This window comes from Sylvia atricapilla, chromosome 2 (assembly GCF_009819655.1).
Source record: "Sylvia atricapilla isolate bSylAtr1 chromosome 2, bSylAtr1.pri, whole genome shotgun sequence".
Classification (NCBI taxonomy): Eukaryota; Metazoa; Chordata; class Aves; order Passeriformes; family Sylviidae; genus Sylvia; species Sylvia atricapilla.
This window is the reverse complement of record NC_089141.1, coordinates 12,256,800-12,274,190: the sequence shown is the minus strand read 5'-3', so window position 1 is coordinate 12,274,190 and position 17,391 is coordinate 12,256,800. Positions and strand designations below refer to the sequence as shown.

At 37.6% G+C, this 17,391-nt stretch overlaps 1 protein-coding gene across 2 annotated transcripts in view; it reads right to left on the bottom strand.

Moving 5' to 3' along the window:
• EPHA6 (EPH receptor A6) overlaps nucleotides 1–17,391 on the bottom strand; it is a 366,464-nt gene that overhangs the window by 289,902 nt on the left and 59,171 nt on the right. Inside the window, exon 1 of one of the 2 annotated variants that reach the window (XM_066340827.1) lies at nucleotides 15,949–16,067. The exons of the other annotated variant lie outside the window; for it this stretch is intronic. The gene's annotated coding sequence lies outside the window, so the exon portion shown is untranslated. Of the gene's footprint in view, nucleotides 1–15,948; nucleotides 16,068–17,391 lie in introns of those variants that run through there. 2 annotated transcript variants of the gene reach the window in all.

Below are 17,391 nucleotides of genomic sequence, written 5' to 3'. Positions count from 1 at the left end.
AAAAGAGAAAGGTTTCTTGGCATATGTCCTCACAGGGTATTTTTTTTTTTTGATGAAGGACACTACAAGTTGGTTTTTAAAAAACCAAACCGTGCTACATCAGTGAAGCTCTTCACATATTTATTTAAAATGTCCCATGACTTTCTGGTCAAAGTATGAAACAATGAAAAGAGCTTTCATAAAAGTTGATTTAATATCATTGAAAAAACACACACCAAAAGCAGACCACAGTTAAAGAACATTACTAAAAATCTTTAGCCTCTTTTCTGTAGAATGAGATAAATTTTTGCTAGGAAATGAATACTCTTTAGGGGATTTTTTGCTATTAAAGCATAATTTTAACAGATCTCCTGGTTTTCTAGAATGCAAATGTTGGAGTATTCACAGGGCCAGGGAAGACAGCAGGACAATTCAGCTTTGAGAGTTATGAAGAGAAGGTCAATCCTGTAAAATTACAAGGTTAAACAAGAACCAAAACTCCAGGAAAAGGGAGGAAGAAGCCAACTTCATGTTCAGTTTTTATCTTCCTATTCTCCTCTCTTAGTCCAAGAACTGTCCTGGGGACCACAGCAAGGATACAGCTAACTACCATTTTTCAGAGGCAAAATATTTATCACGTAGTTGTCAACTGTTGTCATCAAATGATTCAATATACGATAACCATTTAGTAGTTTTCTGATATTCATAAATTATTTACTTTCTGATACTGCAGAATGTTAACGACAGAGAAACACAATACTCCCAATTCCCTGAAAATTTCCTTACTAGCCTATGATCAAACCAGAAATCTGAGTTTTGCAACTCCCTCTTAACAAGAGAACGGAAAAGTAATCAGGAGGAACACTTCTCCCTTTTTATGACATGACCTTGCAACTTTCAAAGCACATTTTTGTATTTGGGACAAAATCTTGGAGCACATCATCTTCCCACAACCCTGATTATTCCAGACAGAAAAACAGGAACCTGTAAGAAATGAAGAAGCTGCAGGATCCATGGTTCCATACAAAGGAGCAGGAACTGAGTCTGCCCAAGAAGGAAGATAAAGCCCAAAGGAGACAGAAGAGAACCTCATAATCACAGACACCACAGATCCATTCCTCATCCTTTAAACACATTTTTGTCCTCTTCATCAATCCCAACCATGCAGACTGGAGTAGACAGACAATGAGCATGTACAACTGACCAAAACAAACCATTTCTACCAATTTAATGTACAAACAGTTGTGGGCTTTTTGCTGCACTGCATTTGTTATGTACAGCCACATGAAGGGCACATTTTTCTTACACACCTTTTTTTCAATACAAAGCTTTGACTCCCACAAAAACACCTCCCAAGATTTTTGCTCTTATCTATCACTTTTGAGAGACTTGCATATAAAAACCCATGAAATTCTTTTATCTGCTAATCATAGTTTCATGATCACTTTTACTGAAATTACATGCCTGTAAAATAATTTTCTTAGAGCAGTGTGCTGAGTTCAAGTCCTCTCCCACCCACCACTGCCCCAAACACAGTACAACTCTTCCCTAATTATTCTTATTCTGCTCTTCCTCTGAAACATGAGATGAAGGATAGTAAGAAGCAAAAATGTCTTTTGTAAATTGACATACGTATAATATTGACCTGCAAAACCCTTCTCCAATTTGCAGAGTCTATTCTCGAAGCAGACGTGTTAAAATAAGCAAGCAGAGTCTGCTGTGTGCATCCGTTTCCTAATGAGATCTGACACAATAATTAGTGTGCAGCAAGCTGGGGTAGTTTAATGTACTTCCCTTCTCGTTTCTATCCAACTTTATAAAAGTTTCATTAATCTTTGCCACTAACAACAGGAAAGCAATAAAATGGGTGTAATGGCACAAGTCACAGAACCTCACAATCTGGGCTTTCATTTCAATTCCACTATTCAACACTGGCTTCTGAAAATCACCAGGTGACTTTTCACAAAGGCCAATTAGACAGTTCAGCTAATCTAGACATGCTCAAGTTCACCTTTCAGAGTTGCTGGAGATTAGAAACATCAGATCGAATTTTTGGGACAACCTGTGATTTTGATGTGGGAGGGAAAAGCAATACAGTTGACAGCAGTCAGTTTTTTCATGCTCTGATGAGTTGCTGCATTGCTCATTGTTCTGGCACAGCAAGAAATACTTAATCTTGGCATTGTAAATACAAAATCAACAGATGAGTAACCAAAACAAAAGACAGGCACAGAATGAACTGTCAGCTTTGATGTAGCACTTGTGCTACTGAAACAGGAAAAGTAAAATTATACTAAAGCCTCAAACTGACAAAACCACACTAAATACATGTGAAAGCATTAAAAAAACTTCCAGCTTTTACCTGACAGGGGAGAGCATTTGCTACACACAAACACTTTTCTACCAAGAAGAAAAGCAGAGTGTACTAAAACTGCAGTGAATCTAAGAGTAAAATAAATACATGAGTCTCTTGTACATGAAACAACAGCTCTTAAATCAGCTCAGGTGATTCAGAGGCTCTGGTAGGAACCTTAAATAAATACAGGGATAAAAATGTGAGGAGAAAAAAGCCCCATTTTATTGTGAACTGCACTTCTGGCACCTTTGAAATCAAAGACTAAGTTTTTCTTTTGCCTTTACCCATGCTTTTTTTCTCCCACAGCTTCACAAAACATCATTTAGACTTCAGAAGGTCATCTAGAAAGTAACTTTACAAGCTCTGGTGTGCAGAAACTCTTCTTGTGAGCTTTTTCAGTTAAAAAGTCTTGCCTTGCTGAAATGAGCAGCTATTTAGAACCAAGTGATGTATCCATGTAAAGTTATGATATTTTAAATGATGCTGTCAAATAAGGTTATCTTAGCAGTTGTACAGATTCCTGCTTTTCCCTGCAATTTATTTTTTCCAAAGAATATTTGGCCTTTAAAATTGCTGTTTTGCTGAAAAGCTGTACCAGAACACCAACAATTATGCTATAGTGTCACAAATCGATAGCACTGCATGCAATATTTAATACAAACTGAGACCCATGGGCCTGCTCTTTTAGCTTTTAATGTCGAGTTTTTGCTTACTTGCAACATTTTATTTTAAAATGGCAGTTATGCTTAAAAGAAACAAAGTGCTCCAATAATCCCTGGTAATATTGATAAGGCAGGCATCAGCCCAAATAAAGTCTTAAGTAAGTCACAACAGAAATAAAAATATAGATCTAGGCAGCTCACCCACTTTTTAACCTTTTTCATATGAGCATTTATGCCATTAAAGTTTCTTTACACCAAATGCAAAGTGTATTACACAACAGTATTTTAATCTTAGAGAGGTTTTTAAAATCTAAGTATTTTCTTTTTCATATAATTATATAAGAAAGAGTAAAATAACTGGGGGGTTTGGAAGGTGGTGAAAAGGCAGGAACAGGGAAAAGACTGATTTGCTTCAACATCCCATCTCTACCTGTAACCACTGAAAGTGTCACTCAGAAATTAAAGAACTGGGTAGGGGCCACTAATCCAGAATATTCCCCAAGCTGTTATTTTTACCAGGCTCCCCTGCCAAACCAAAATTACCACCTGAAACCACAGTACAATTTGAAAGGAAAAGAGGAGATAGACAGGAAGGGAGAAAAAACAAAAAAAAAAGGAAAATGAGCAAAACAGAACACAAGAGCCTAGATTTGTCTAGATAGAAAAAACAGATAAATGCATAGGTGAATTTCATGTTTTTCCAATTCTGCCCTCATATACCTGGTTAAGCAAAGATGAATAGCAGTGAATGACTGTCCCAGGAACATCCTGTCCACATTGTATTGTGACAGTATTCCCATGTATATTTCCAGAAAAAAACTCCTTATAAAACAGCAAATAGAACAAAAAAAGGATGGTCTAATTTCAGAGTCATTCCCTAGGCATAGTGGGAAGCAAAAGAAAGTCTGATCCATTCTGTCCTTATTCTTCTACGCAAAAAGAACACACTATCATATTTTTGTTTTCTAGTAGCCTCATATGCAAGTTCCTGCCCAGAGGTGGCTTAACAAGGATGTAATGTACCTTGAACTCATTAATATTTTCAGATTTGTGTAAGTGCTTTTCCCTCTCTGTCAAGGCCTCAGCTGCGTGGTGCAAAGCATGTCACACTCTGGGGACAGTGTCAGAACTCCTCACAGCCAGAACACACAGTTTCTAGGCCTCTCCATGTACACAAAATTAAAAATAGCTACATTAAATGACTAACAGCATCTCACTGTTGATGAGGGTGGAAATAGCTGGCATGCATTTGCCCAAACAAGCACAGTGAACAAGCGTTTGAGCAAGAATTTCTGAATTCCAAGGATTAAACACAGCACTTGTTTTAGCAGCAAATTCTTGCCCATTTTCTGCCTTCAGTTCTCAAAAAGCTCTGGATTTTCTGTCTATCAGAGCCTCCATGTGGTGTCTGACATTACCCCCATCAAAAAACCAAAAACCACAACCCAACCCAAAACCCCAAACACAAAGAGTGAAGGACAAAGAGCCCTCATCACTCTGGTTGCACAGGTAGTGCCCGCAGATGCTGAAAGCCAGCGCTGCCCTGTGCCGAGCCAAGAGAGGCTACCTGGTGGTTTTAATTAAAATGCAGTCAGCTGAAAGTCATTAATATTGCCAGAGAAAGAAAAACAACCTTTTCTCTGCTGGGCACGGGTAATAAAGTTTGGGGGGTTTTTAACTTGCTGAGCTCCATCTGTGAAGGTGAGGAGGAAGGTTAGTGACGGGAGCACTGCAGTGGCTGCACATCCTTCCACCCTGAGCTCCACAAGCTCAATCAGATTTTATTACAAGATTACTTCTTTTCCCCCCTTCCTTAGAAATTAACATTACTTACTTTCCATAATAGAAGCATGCCTATAAAAATGTAAATTTAAGGCAGGCCATCTAAACCGAGCACACTTAACTTCAGCACACCAGGCAGGACTAATCTTGCAGACCTCCGGTAATTTAAATTCTGACAGTGTAAGGAAACTGCAATTGATACTCTGCATAATGAAACTAAACGGAGGCGGCAGTATTCTGATGCAGACTGGGAAAAAGGTAAAGATACTTTTATTTAAAAGTTATATTTTTAAGTTCAGTATTTTAGTAAAAATGCTTTATTCATATGTAAAATATGCTTAGAGAAAAAAATCACCTCACTGTTAAAAATCATTATTTGCCAATCTTATTTGTAACGGATTTGCCTCGGCCAAGGGGCTGTCAGTGCACACCCTGCAGCTATTCCTTATGAATATGAGGAATATGTCTCTCAGAAGTGAATTCACAGAAATTTTCTTTAACATTCAACACCCACAGAATCTACCTGGATTTTCACCTACAGTTTCCCCCAAACCAAAATTATGATGTCCTCTGCACTTCAACCTCTGTAAAGACCAAAATTATCAAGGTTAAGAAATGTTTAAAATCCAAAAAACATACAAATAAACATTAGCTCTTATACCATTCTTGCAGTGTAAACTTTTTCATTACTAAAGAAAAAAATGATTTGCTCATTTTGTAAAAACTGGGAGAAAAAAGTAGAGTCTTCAAATGTGAGGGTTCCAAGTAACAGAAATCCAAAAATATTGCACAAAAAGATAGAAAACAAATACAAGAGTAACAGGAAAGCCAGAAAAACTCGAGCGATGTATAGTTAGAGGTGTATTTCAAAGAATCTTAGAATATTTAGGCGTATTAGGCTTACAGATATCTATTAAGTTAAACTTTTCTTAAGCATAGATAACACAAAAGCAAGCAACAAACCTGAGAATCAGAAGACATGAGCTGTGCTGAATTCAGTACTGAAGTTTAATCACTACAGGTATGCTGATCCCCCCGCACCTACAGGGGTCTGTCTTCATGTAATACTGTACCTGCATTTCCCCCAAATAAAAACACCCTACAGCCTCAAAGCCAACACCATCCTGAGTGTGCCTTCTATTTCTCAAAACCAGTCTTCCCTTAATTTTTTTGAAGAACAGGAGACTTCCTTCCAAATTCATCAGACTTTTCTTATGTTAATTAATTTCTGACTCATAATGGGGATCCTATTTTATTAGCCTTGGTGAATAATATTCTCCATTTCTCACAACCACAAAGATAAGGCTGCTTAGTAGAGCTGGCTAATATGGTGTGATCTAACAATCCAATTAATGTGGAATGTGTCTTACTGATTAGTAAAGCCTCTTACAGAACTGCGTGTTTCATCTGCATTTCCAACCTGGCATTAATGACTTCTTCCATACAGCAAGTTATGCAACACAGATGATCAAATATTTAAGAAACTTTAATTTTATTATTAAAATTTGATAGTACTATCAAAGCTTATTTTTCTCATATTCCAGTTCGGTTTTATAATTAAATTCTACACATCTGTAAGCTAAATAAACTGGGCAAGAGAAGCAGATGAAGTTTAGTACATTCTGAAATTGGGGTATTTTGTTAGAAAATGAGAACAGAATTGATGGGATGCTGAGGGAACTGCTGTGACAGCAGTCAGCATGAAAATGTACAGCACATGCTTCAAAAAAGCCATTACTCTTGAGGGCATATCAAAATATGCATTTGTGCATAAAATTACAAAAATGCACATAAAAACATCAGTATTCTAGAGTCTCATATTAGTCTGAGGTAATATTCACACTTTGAGAAGTTTTCAGAAGGCCTCAAAAGGGCGGTGCAGCTCAACTCAAAACTTGAGCAGAATTTGCTCAAGCGAGAGATTTCAAGTCCCTCTGCAAACCAAACTCCTGGTGCCTTTGACAATATGAAGCCAAACTACTTTTCAGTATTTGGAGGTTTTTCTCTAAATTAAAAAGAAAACACATATTCAAAGTAGCTTTGGGACTGCTGTAACAAACCAAGCAGATCAAATACAGATAGCCTCACCAATTTTTCCACCACTTAAGTGAAAAACCAGAAAACAAACCAGATTTTTTTTTCATGGAGCAATAGTTTCCCAGTGCTCATCAAGTGGTGCTTGTCTCACAACTCTGTCACAAAACTTTCACTAAAGACTACACTTCTACCAGTTCTTTTACTGTGTTAACAAAAGCAGTGTGGTCAGCTCATGGCCAGCTTCCAGATTCATGACTCATATGCAGTCATGACAAAGATTGTGACCCTTTGTAAGAAAAAAAAAAAAAAAGCTTACTTTTCACCTTCTCTAGAGATGCAGTTCACAACTGTGCCTTACTCTTCAAAAAAAGTATTTATTAAAATATAAAAATGTTATTTCAATTGCTGGTCATAGCCTGTCTCTTGCCTCCCACAAGCAAAATAGTCTCCAATATCAGGACTAAGTATATCTGTTCTATACTGTCCATTTTAAACAGAAATGCTTTCAGATGTCAGCTACTTATTTATATCTAGTCCATTCAAAAGATACTTTCCAGTGGCAAAACACAAACAGGAGTTCCAAGGTACGTTTAGTGTAGGATTTATATTACAAAGTAAGGCATCAACCACAGCTCCACAGGATGACAAAATGTTTGTACCGCTCCGTTATTTAAAATAAATGTTCCTGAACAGAATATGAAGAAAAGATGAGCCACAAGTAGAATTTCTCAATGGCTGTTTGAATTTCCCTGCTCCATTTCACACTTCTCTCTACTCCCCAGAAATCATCTTCAGCTGCTGCTGCTAACAGAGAGCTACTGATTCTGGAATTACTTCCTCCAATTATGGAAATTTTGTAAGTAATGAAAACCAAAATATGTCTTTTGCAATGACAGTCAAATCGTAAAATGGTTACAGAAATCCATAATTTGCATTTCTTATTCCCCCCATACAGGCAAATCCACAAGGGAGGCCCTTAGGAAATAAATCTAGAACCATTTCCTTTCAGTTATTGAAATCCTACTTCAAGAATTTTCATTACCATTTCAAGTTAATAGTGATTTATCTACATAGAAAGAATAATATCAAACAAAAATACTGCAAACCATAATAGGAGTTAATAGTGCAAGTAATCTCGGATAGGGAAGAATGTGTGAAATACACTTTTAATCCAAATATTTGTTATGTCACATGACTGCCAAAAGCATGTGGATATCCCCCACAAAAAAACCCCAGTGCTTTTTAGGAGTTTATGTAATTTGCTAAGGAGCTATGGAACAGAGCTACTGTTTAGAACTAAATGATGGTAACATTTATTCTGGTAACATTTTGAAAGTAAACATGTTGGTGATAAAACCAACATGCTGGAGAGTGAAGCTTATGGATTAAGAGCAAACCTACTCAAGAGAAGTTTAAAAAAAAGAACCAAACAAATCCCTTCTGTTTGTTTGACAGTGAAGAACTGAATGGTCAAATACTTGACTAAAGACACTCCCCCAAAGAAACACATGTAGTACACTCTACATCTGATAGGGTTCAGAGAAATCTAATTTTAGCTAACTAATTTTATTTTCATTATTAATGACAGAAGGTATTTCAAGCTGCACTTTATAAATGCAATGAAGTTTTTAAAAGGTGCAATTAGCAGTGCCTCGTGATTGATTTCTTCACACTAAAATAACCACAACCAAACAGCTCATCAAACACTGTCAAACAGAAACACCTTTCCCTCATTCCAAGACTGAACTATCATCTTGTTACACAAAATCCAGAGTTCATACTCCAACACAAGAAGTTTGTAAAACGTTACCCCTTAATTTTCAGTTTAATACATTCGGATCCAGCTTTCCACATGTGAGCCTACAGTTCAGAATGGAGTATATAGAACAGTATCTGGTTTTACAGATTAAAAGTGCCTTTTTTGCTTGCCTAAAAGGCCTTACTCAGCATGAGTTCAGCAAGACTCAGGCAGTTTATTTATCACAGCAAACAGTACTTTTTAATGTAATACAGTTATCCTCTCTCTACAACCTGCCACACTACACTGAGGAACAGTTTTTCTACTTTTTTGGGAAGTTCACCACCATGGAGAAAAGCAGTGGAGACAGAGAGAAGGAGAGGGGCAATTAAAGGGGAAAAAAAAGGGACATCTGGAAGGTGTCTCCTACCACCTTATCTACCCAGCAGGTATAAAATCAAATATACAGCAAATACAGAACAGGGTGCCTGGGGCCTCTCCCAGCTCATCCCCGGGGACAGCATCCAACCACCTCCCCTTAAGACCTGATTTTAACAGTGAAAAACTGCTGTGCAATTAAAATCCCACTGTCACAGGCCCATGGTCACTCTCCTGCTGCAGCTGTGTCCCCTGAGCCTTCTCCTTGCCAGGCAGAGAGGAGCTGAACAAGCCCCACTCCAGCTCCCAGCATTGCTTCAGCCCCTTTTCTTGGTGCCTTTCAGCTGGGCTACTAACTGTCTAACCTGCTTCATGGACAGAGAATTTTCCCTTGATTAATCAGAAATACAATCAGCTTCTTCAAATCAGCTTAAAAATCAGTTCATCATTTCTATACTCATGAAAGCCAGTAAATGGGTAAATGAAGTGTCCAGGAAAAAGGCCAGGCACTGGCATGTGATGGAGCCATTATTTTCTATTAATATTCTGTTAAACAATGTTCTGTTGTACGTATTGAGGGAATGGTCCCTTGCACTTTTTTGCAGCAGCCTGGCAGAGTTCAAGCAGTGTTTAGACAGTGCCCTCAGGCACAGAGTGTGATTCCTGAGGTGTCCTGTGCAGGGCTAGGAGCTGGACCATTGTGGCTCCCGTCCAGCTCAGGATATTCTGTGATCTCTACAATTCCCCAGATAACCACCAGGCACAGTTTTCAGAGTTAAAAGTCAAACCTTTCCACAGGCTCTTTTTAATATGCAGTGTGCACACAGTGACCCTCTTCCAGAGGCCAAGACACTCCAAAATACCTGCAAGTTATTCCAATAAACATCCCCAGGCACATTTAATTTACTGATCTCTCCCATGCTGCCATTACCTCTTAGAGGCCTAAAGAGCCTGCTTGTCTCACTCAGTTAATATGAAATACACATTCATAGCTGATGTTTTGTGATAACCAAGAATAAAAATACTCCTTTTCTCTCATCAGCTGAGGAACATCCCTAACAACCTGTATCAACAGCCAGTTAAATTGCACCAGGGAGGAGTGGAGAATCACACTGAAAGTCAAGCAGTGCCACTTGTGCCCTCTGCCATAATCCACCAGGGAATGGACTTCCAGTGCCTGTCTGCAATAAAAGATAGGATTTTGCTATTCCTTTGTGATGTATTGAGGATCAACAATCTCCCTTTCTGTAGCAGTTTTTCAGGGGAAATACAATATTTTTCCCCTGTACAGGAGAAATAAGAATATAGTGAAAGCTGTGGTAAATACATGGAATGAATAGTAAATGAACAAAGACAATGCAATTAAGAAGAGGTAATGGTAAAAAAGGCTGTTCTCAACTTATGTGTGTTGGAAGATCACTTCTTTTTGAAATTCCATCATGAGAAAATTTAAAACTCAAATACCATTAAACGAATTAAGTGTAATTAAAAGTATATGCAAGAGAAATTTTAGGTGGCAGTCTTTGCTCCTTAATAGGAAGCCTTTTCCATGGCTTTTATTAGCAGTAAATCAATTTTCCAGTTTCTTGGGAAAAATAAACTCCCTAGCTGAGACTTTATTTTGGATTATAATTTTTTTCACAAAAAGGTTAGAAACAAAGTGATTTTTTAACATTATTTCACCAAAGAACTACGGTTCAAATGTTTACATTAAGGTATTCAACATCAAAGAGCCACAAATTTAAGAGGCAAATATTCAACTAGGATTTTTCATTCCTCTTAAGTTAATACACTGCTGAATATTGATAAAGCTGCAACTTTATATTTAAAATTTAGTTTTCCCAAAATAGGTGCAGTAGCAATTACGATTGAAGTGTAATTATTGCTGAAGCAACATGCTAACGCAGCATTTTGCATCTTTACATTCCAACTTTCTACAGAATTCTTTTTAATTTTACTGTGACATCTGCACATTTAGAATCAACACATCTAAGAAATAATAAGTACTGTCTTAGAGGCCTACATTTATTTTCCAGTAAAATATTTAAAATCAATGCTTATAGCCAAGATATGAGAAAGACCAATGTTTATAAAAAGTGCTTCAAGAACATCCTCCTCTTACAATACAGTCCGCTCTTTCTCTAGTCCTAGATTTTTAAAGCTCTTTTGAACATCAACTGACATAATTAGTAAAATAATTATCCATAATAAAAAAACCCAAGAAATTCAGAAGTACACATTGGCTCATTTGGGAGAAACTAAGTTATAATAGGACAACACCAGAGAAAGCCAATTCATATTTTAAAAGACAACCAGAAAGTCACACCCCAGGTATTATCCTAATAGACCAAACAAAGAGATATGTTTAACAGAAATTCAAAGGAGCTGAAAAACATTTCTTACACGAAAGAGGTGTATTTGTGGTAACAGAACAACACCAGAGTTTGACCACAGATTCCTTCCCTCTCCAAGAAATCCTTGAGAATGAAATTTAGGCAGGTTTAAAGCAATACACAAATTCAACTGTCCTGAATAGACACCGAATCCTTCAACTTTTTTATGTCCAATCATCTTCTATCTCAACATTTATTTTTAAGAAGTTGATCTCTACAAATAGCCCCACTGAAGACAACTCCAATGACAAAGTCTAAAAGAGCCATCCCTCTGCAGCAACATCTCACCCCTAGCACAGCATTTCATAAATGTCCCTAGGACATAAAGGAGGCTTTGATATTGTTTTGGGCCTGTCTTCCCTAATTTATTACTGGTTTTCAACAGCAGTTTCCCAAAGGAGTTTAACAGTTCTCCAGGTATCTTTAGAAGTCGTTATGAATACTTAACTGCTAATTATAGGCATTAAATAGATGTACCAAATCAAACTGTTAATGAACAATATGACAAGAAAACTACACAAAAAGGTTTGAATCCCTTAAGGAAATAGCTATGTTCTAAGCCCCACAGCTGCCCTGATATTCTCAATATTGACCATTTGTAGACAAAACAACAGAAAAGCAAATTAAAGTTTATTGGGTGGTAAGAAACTGACATTGTGAATCGATGAATCACTTGGTTACATTTAATCCCAATTGATTTGAGTAGTTCAGTACATCTTCCAAGCTTGTCTTTATGTCATACTGTAAAGTGTAAGGCAAATGGGAATTTATTAAGCTATGAATCCTTTATTACTTAAACTCAATAAACCCTAAATGGCAATCCTTTATTACTTAAACTCAATAAACCCGAAATGGCTCATCCATAAACGGCAGCTCAAGTATTCCATGTTTAAATTTTTTAATACAACAGAAAGCTTCAGCAGGATTGACACTGTGGTCCTGGGGCAGCCTGATGTTCTGCAGTGAACGGATCTGAACATCAAACTGCAGCTTGGAGCCCAAGGGAGAGGGGGGCAGAACCCAACAGAGACTCAGTGATGGGAGTTTTGGGAAGTCACAGCCACCAGAGCATGCCACCCTCACTGAAACTGGTGACAGCTGGTAACAGGAGCTGCTGCCTCGTGCCCACCAGATGCCACAGAAATCCTCATCCCAATCATTCAGGGTGAGGTGAAATCCTGATTATTAGAGTAGCTGATGAGATTTAGCAGACAAAAGTGATTTTAGAAGCTGACAACACAGAAACTTTTCAAGACCTGGTAAGGGAGCATCAAAATCCATAGCAGGAACATTTACATGGTTGTAGCTGCCAAACAAGGGCCTTATTCACTTAGCTGCTGGACAGAGAAGATTCAGCTCCTGCAAGTCACCCAAATGCTAATAAAGAAATGCAGCAAGCCAATTTTAACACTAACTGCCTTCTGTGGTCCAGTTTTTTTGAGTGTTCATATTTAGAATGTCTAAACAATATTAAAGTCAAATATGGAATAAGTTAACACTCAGAAACATGTAGTATTTTAATTCTGTAATAAAATAGCATAAAACCCTATGTGGAGAAGTATCCTAGACAGCACATTTGGGTAAAAAGTACAATGTTAAACACTTTTTACTTGACTTTTTTGAGTCACAGTATCAATACTGAGTGTTTGTATGTCAGCAAAAAAAAGTAAGTACTGACTAGAAAGTTTTAAACTCAATGCTTAGCTGATTTTCACTGACAGAAATATCTAGAAAATTACTTATTTTCTTATTAGTTCTGATATTAAATTTATCTGTTGACATTTATTAGAAATACAAGTTATGTTTCTGTAATAGGATGCAGCTCCCTAAAGTTCTAGATGAAATAACACATCCTCACACCAAGAGAGTGAATGCAAATTTTGTCATAACTTCAACAGCACAAAAATTTGCCCCAAAATATGCTTTTTAGATTGGCCTTGTTAAGTCTTCATATAAACATGGAGCAAATGTGAAATTCCAGACCAGCGAGTAGATGAAGGATAATTCCTTCAAACAATCCTTTAGTTCAGGATTCGTAAGCTGTTGCCTATTTTACCAACAAAACCAGTCTTTTCTGATTATTCTGGCAGTGCATCCCAGAGCCAAGTCATTGGGAATATCTATAAACAGTATCACTGAGAACCCAATGGTGTTAAATGGCAAATAATTCACAGTATTGAATACAGAGTCCCCTTGAACACTACAAGTCTTCAAAACTTAAGGGAGTTTGAGAGGTTTTGTGCCTCACCCAACTACTTTAGGCTTTTGCTTTAACCTTAAGAAAGTTTCCCAAACTCTTATGTATGCAGACTAATAAATGGCTATTCACATTTCAAATAAAAAAAGTGTTGATATAAAACAGTGTTTCAGTATATTCATTGTGCTAAAATATCATTATAACACATAGAAGTCATCTCTAGGGACATAAAAACCAAATTAGATTTCTAAGAACACAAGACCCCCTACTTGAACTGTAAGAAAAATTGAGACACAGGCAAAAATAGACAACTCTGATGTCATTTTACCCTACAAGTGTATAAGGAGAAGTGTTTTAGTTCAGGCTTTTTTATTTTTTGGTGTCAAGTTTCATTCACAAACTCATCCCATAATTATTGGGAGATTACCAAAAAGAGCTATTGGGACTGTATGTGTTAAAATAAGGATAGAAAGAAGACAAAAAAATTCTTAATCAAAACAAGTCACTTTCAGAAAATATTATTTAATTCAAACCTGCTTATTTAGGTTGATTCTGAAAAAATTAAATTAGAGGAACATGAAGAATAATTTTAATTTAAAAATGCTGCTTCTACTATGGAAAATTATGTTAATATGCAGAATCACTTAAATATTTAAAGCACAAATTCAAAGAGTTTTTCACTATGTATTTCTGGAAACTTTTCATTATGTGAAAATATTCACTGCTCAGTCTTTTTGTCCTTTATGGGATTTTAATATGCTGGATAGCTCAAGTATGCAACTTTCCCACTGGTTTTAAATTCTACTTCTTAAACATCTCATCTGACACACTTCAGGACTAGAGTGTGATTTAGATCACCTGCATTATTTTCTGCCAATTATCCACATATTACTTTTTACTTAACTATCCAAGTGTTATAATAATGAATTAAATTTTTTTACATTAATTTCTACACATTATTTTTCAGTTGCCATCATGAAAAATAACTATCTCTGCCCGATCAGAGCTTTTTAGTCAGTAAATCAGGAAGAAAACTCTCAGCAGTTGCTTTAGAAATTCATTAGTCCTTTGCAAAGAATCATCTTGTTGAAATACTGTTCACAAAACAAGATGGATTTTCCCAAGTTCCCCAACTGGGCTCCTTCAGGATGGTGGGAAGACAGCTTGTGATGGGATTTGAAAAAGCAAACCACTTCCTACTGTGGCACATCAAAATACAAGTATTCTGAAGTTCAGACAGTTACCAGAAAACAAAAGAACCTACACGAAATGCTCTGATTAAGCCAATTTCATGATAACTAAATAATTTAGAGCACGAGAACTGATTTTTCATTCTGGTACCCAATCCTACATCTGTGAATGCTCCTCAGTGTGCCCATCTCAGGTCTCCCACATGCAAAACTCAGCATTTCTACCCACTCCTTCTCTCAAAACAGGCAAACTCTTTTTCTCTGTTAACCCTATGCAGAGAATACTTTAATAATGCATTGCTGGGAAGTGCTCATTCACAATACAGAAATGGGCATCTGGAGGAAATCTTTTGAGGGGCAGGAAAGATGTCCAAAACTTTTCTTGTAGATTAAAATTTAACAACTTGATTTGGCAGGAGGGGGTTGCTAAATTGCACAGGAAAACTTCCCACTGCAGGAAGGACTAGGTAGAACAGCGTGGTTTAACTGAATCCACAGCTGAATTTTCTACTCCAGCTAAAAGCCTTTTGACAATAGCTAAGGCAAACAGTCTAGGAAAAACCAGGTAAAATTATCAGAAGGCACTGCTTAAACAAGGCCAGTCACATAGTTTCAGGAACTTCAGCAGCAGAGGTATTACCTGCTTGTATTCACACACAATAGATCAACTATTCCTACCTGAACTTCACAGAGTCTTCCAGCCAAAGCAATTGCTTCAGGAATCCAGCCTTTCACATCAAAAAATGTTTTTTTTAGCTCCTAGTCACTAAGTGACTCAGAAAAAAAAATCTTCTCTGTGGAAGCAGGACAGGAGTATTATGCCAGAACTAGATTGCAAACTCTATGAAACAAGGACTGAACCTCACTAGGAATTTATTCAGGATGGATTCAGATTCTGATCTACTGAACTGAAGTATACAGCCACTACTAGAACCTTAATAAAAACAGAAGTAGGACAGGAAGGATTTAGGTGCTGACGTATCTTCACAGGATATGGAAATACATAAATTCAGAAGGCACCTAACCTTCAGCCAGGCTTACCAGCAAAACGTTCATGTGACTCACAAGTGGGTCATGTAGCTAAAGTGAGATTAAAATTCATAGAAGCATCTTGAAAACCAGAGTGGGAAGCTACTTATACACTCAAAAAAGTCAAAGCACCTAGGAGAAAAATACTTGCATTCTCAACAATACTTGCAAACTCAACATTCTCTGAACAACAATCACTCAACTTACCTGGACTGAAGAAATTCTCCATGAATAGAAGCTCAGCTTGCCTCTTATAAAAATTATATTCTAAATACACCTTTCACTACATAAAAAAGTTCTCCCTGAAATCCACACACATCTTCAGTCTCTTTTGTTCCCTCATTTCTGTCCTTCCAGCAGGGTCAGCTGCCAGCAATGATCCTGACAGGGTCCTCCAGCTGCAGCTGGTCAGTAAATCACACCCCCAAACTGGGGAGCTATCACTGCAGCTGTGCACTGACACTACAAACCTGCTCCTCTGTAACTCTCAGCTTTCAGGAGGTGTGTATGAATTGCAGATCCACGAGGCTTTTGTACTTTTGACAGGGCAAATGAGCCCCCTCTCTTTCCATGTGGTTTGTCTCCTCACAGCGGTACAATTGCCATGCTGCTAAAATCACATATGAGTTGGTTGAAATCCTGACAAAATCAGTACAGTTTCTGTCACCAACCAAGTTTCAAAGGTCTCACGTGAGCTACAGGATTGGCTAAATAATGCAAGCTACAAATGGAAAACAACTATTATTCTGTATGTCCATAAATCCACAGATCTGGGAAAACTTGCCTCCAGTAGCAAACTAATACTGCCCATGAAGTCTGTGCCTGTTGATACCTGAAGTATTAACACTTACAAATCACTACAGATCCAATTAGAAAGCACAAAATAAGGTGTCATAGTAACAAGCCACTCTCCGAACAGGGAAACTCAAACATGAAAAAAAGAGACAAATGAGGTTTGGAAGATACACGAGCAAGGTTATGGAGTCCAAGTTCATCAGACAGGAGATGCGCACATTGGATTTTTGACAGAAAGCAAAGCTCATCTCGGTATTTACAGAGTGAGATAGTCAGAAGTTTTGCATTTCCAATATTTTAGCAGAAAATAAGAAATTTTCAGGGCTCATTGGCAGCCGTAGCCAGATTGCATCCATCCAAATTAAGTTTCAATTACTTAAAGGAGTAAGTAAGAATCACTGGAGCAAGTTAAAGCTGCCACATTGAACCTCTTGTGAAGGATTTTCTTGAAGTCAGCAGGCAACTCCTGCTTCTTTAGTGAGAAAGCACAAATAAACACAGGCAGTGAGAGGCCAGGACAACAAAAAATAGACACTTCATTAGCAAAGGCACCAGAAAGGCAAAGCTTTGGATGCAGCAAAGAGCAATTGTGGGCCTAATCCTGACCTCAGTGTGCCTGACAGCTCAAGGCTTTGAGAGCAGAGCTTATTCTGGGAACACAGCTTACAAATATTTGTGGCAGCAATTTGCCTCCAAAGCAGTGATGCCCAGAATCTGTGTCTGTAGGGCCACCCGTGGATCATAAGGCCACAGCATTTGTGAAATGGGAGCACTTGGACACTCTCTCCCATGAGAATTATGCAACATCCTGGTGGCTGCAACTCCAGGCTGAGGCCCCTTCCCTTGGTTCCTTTA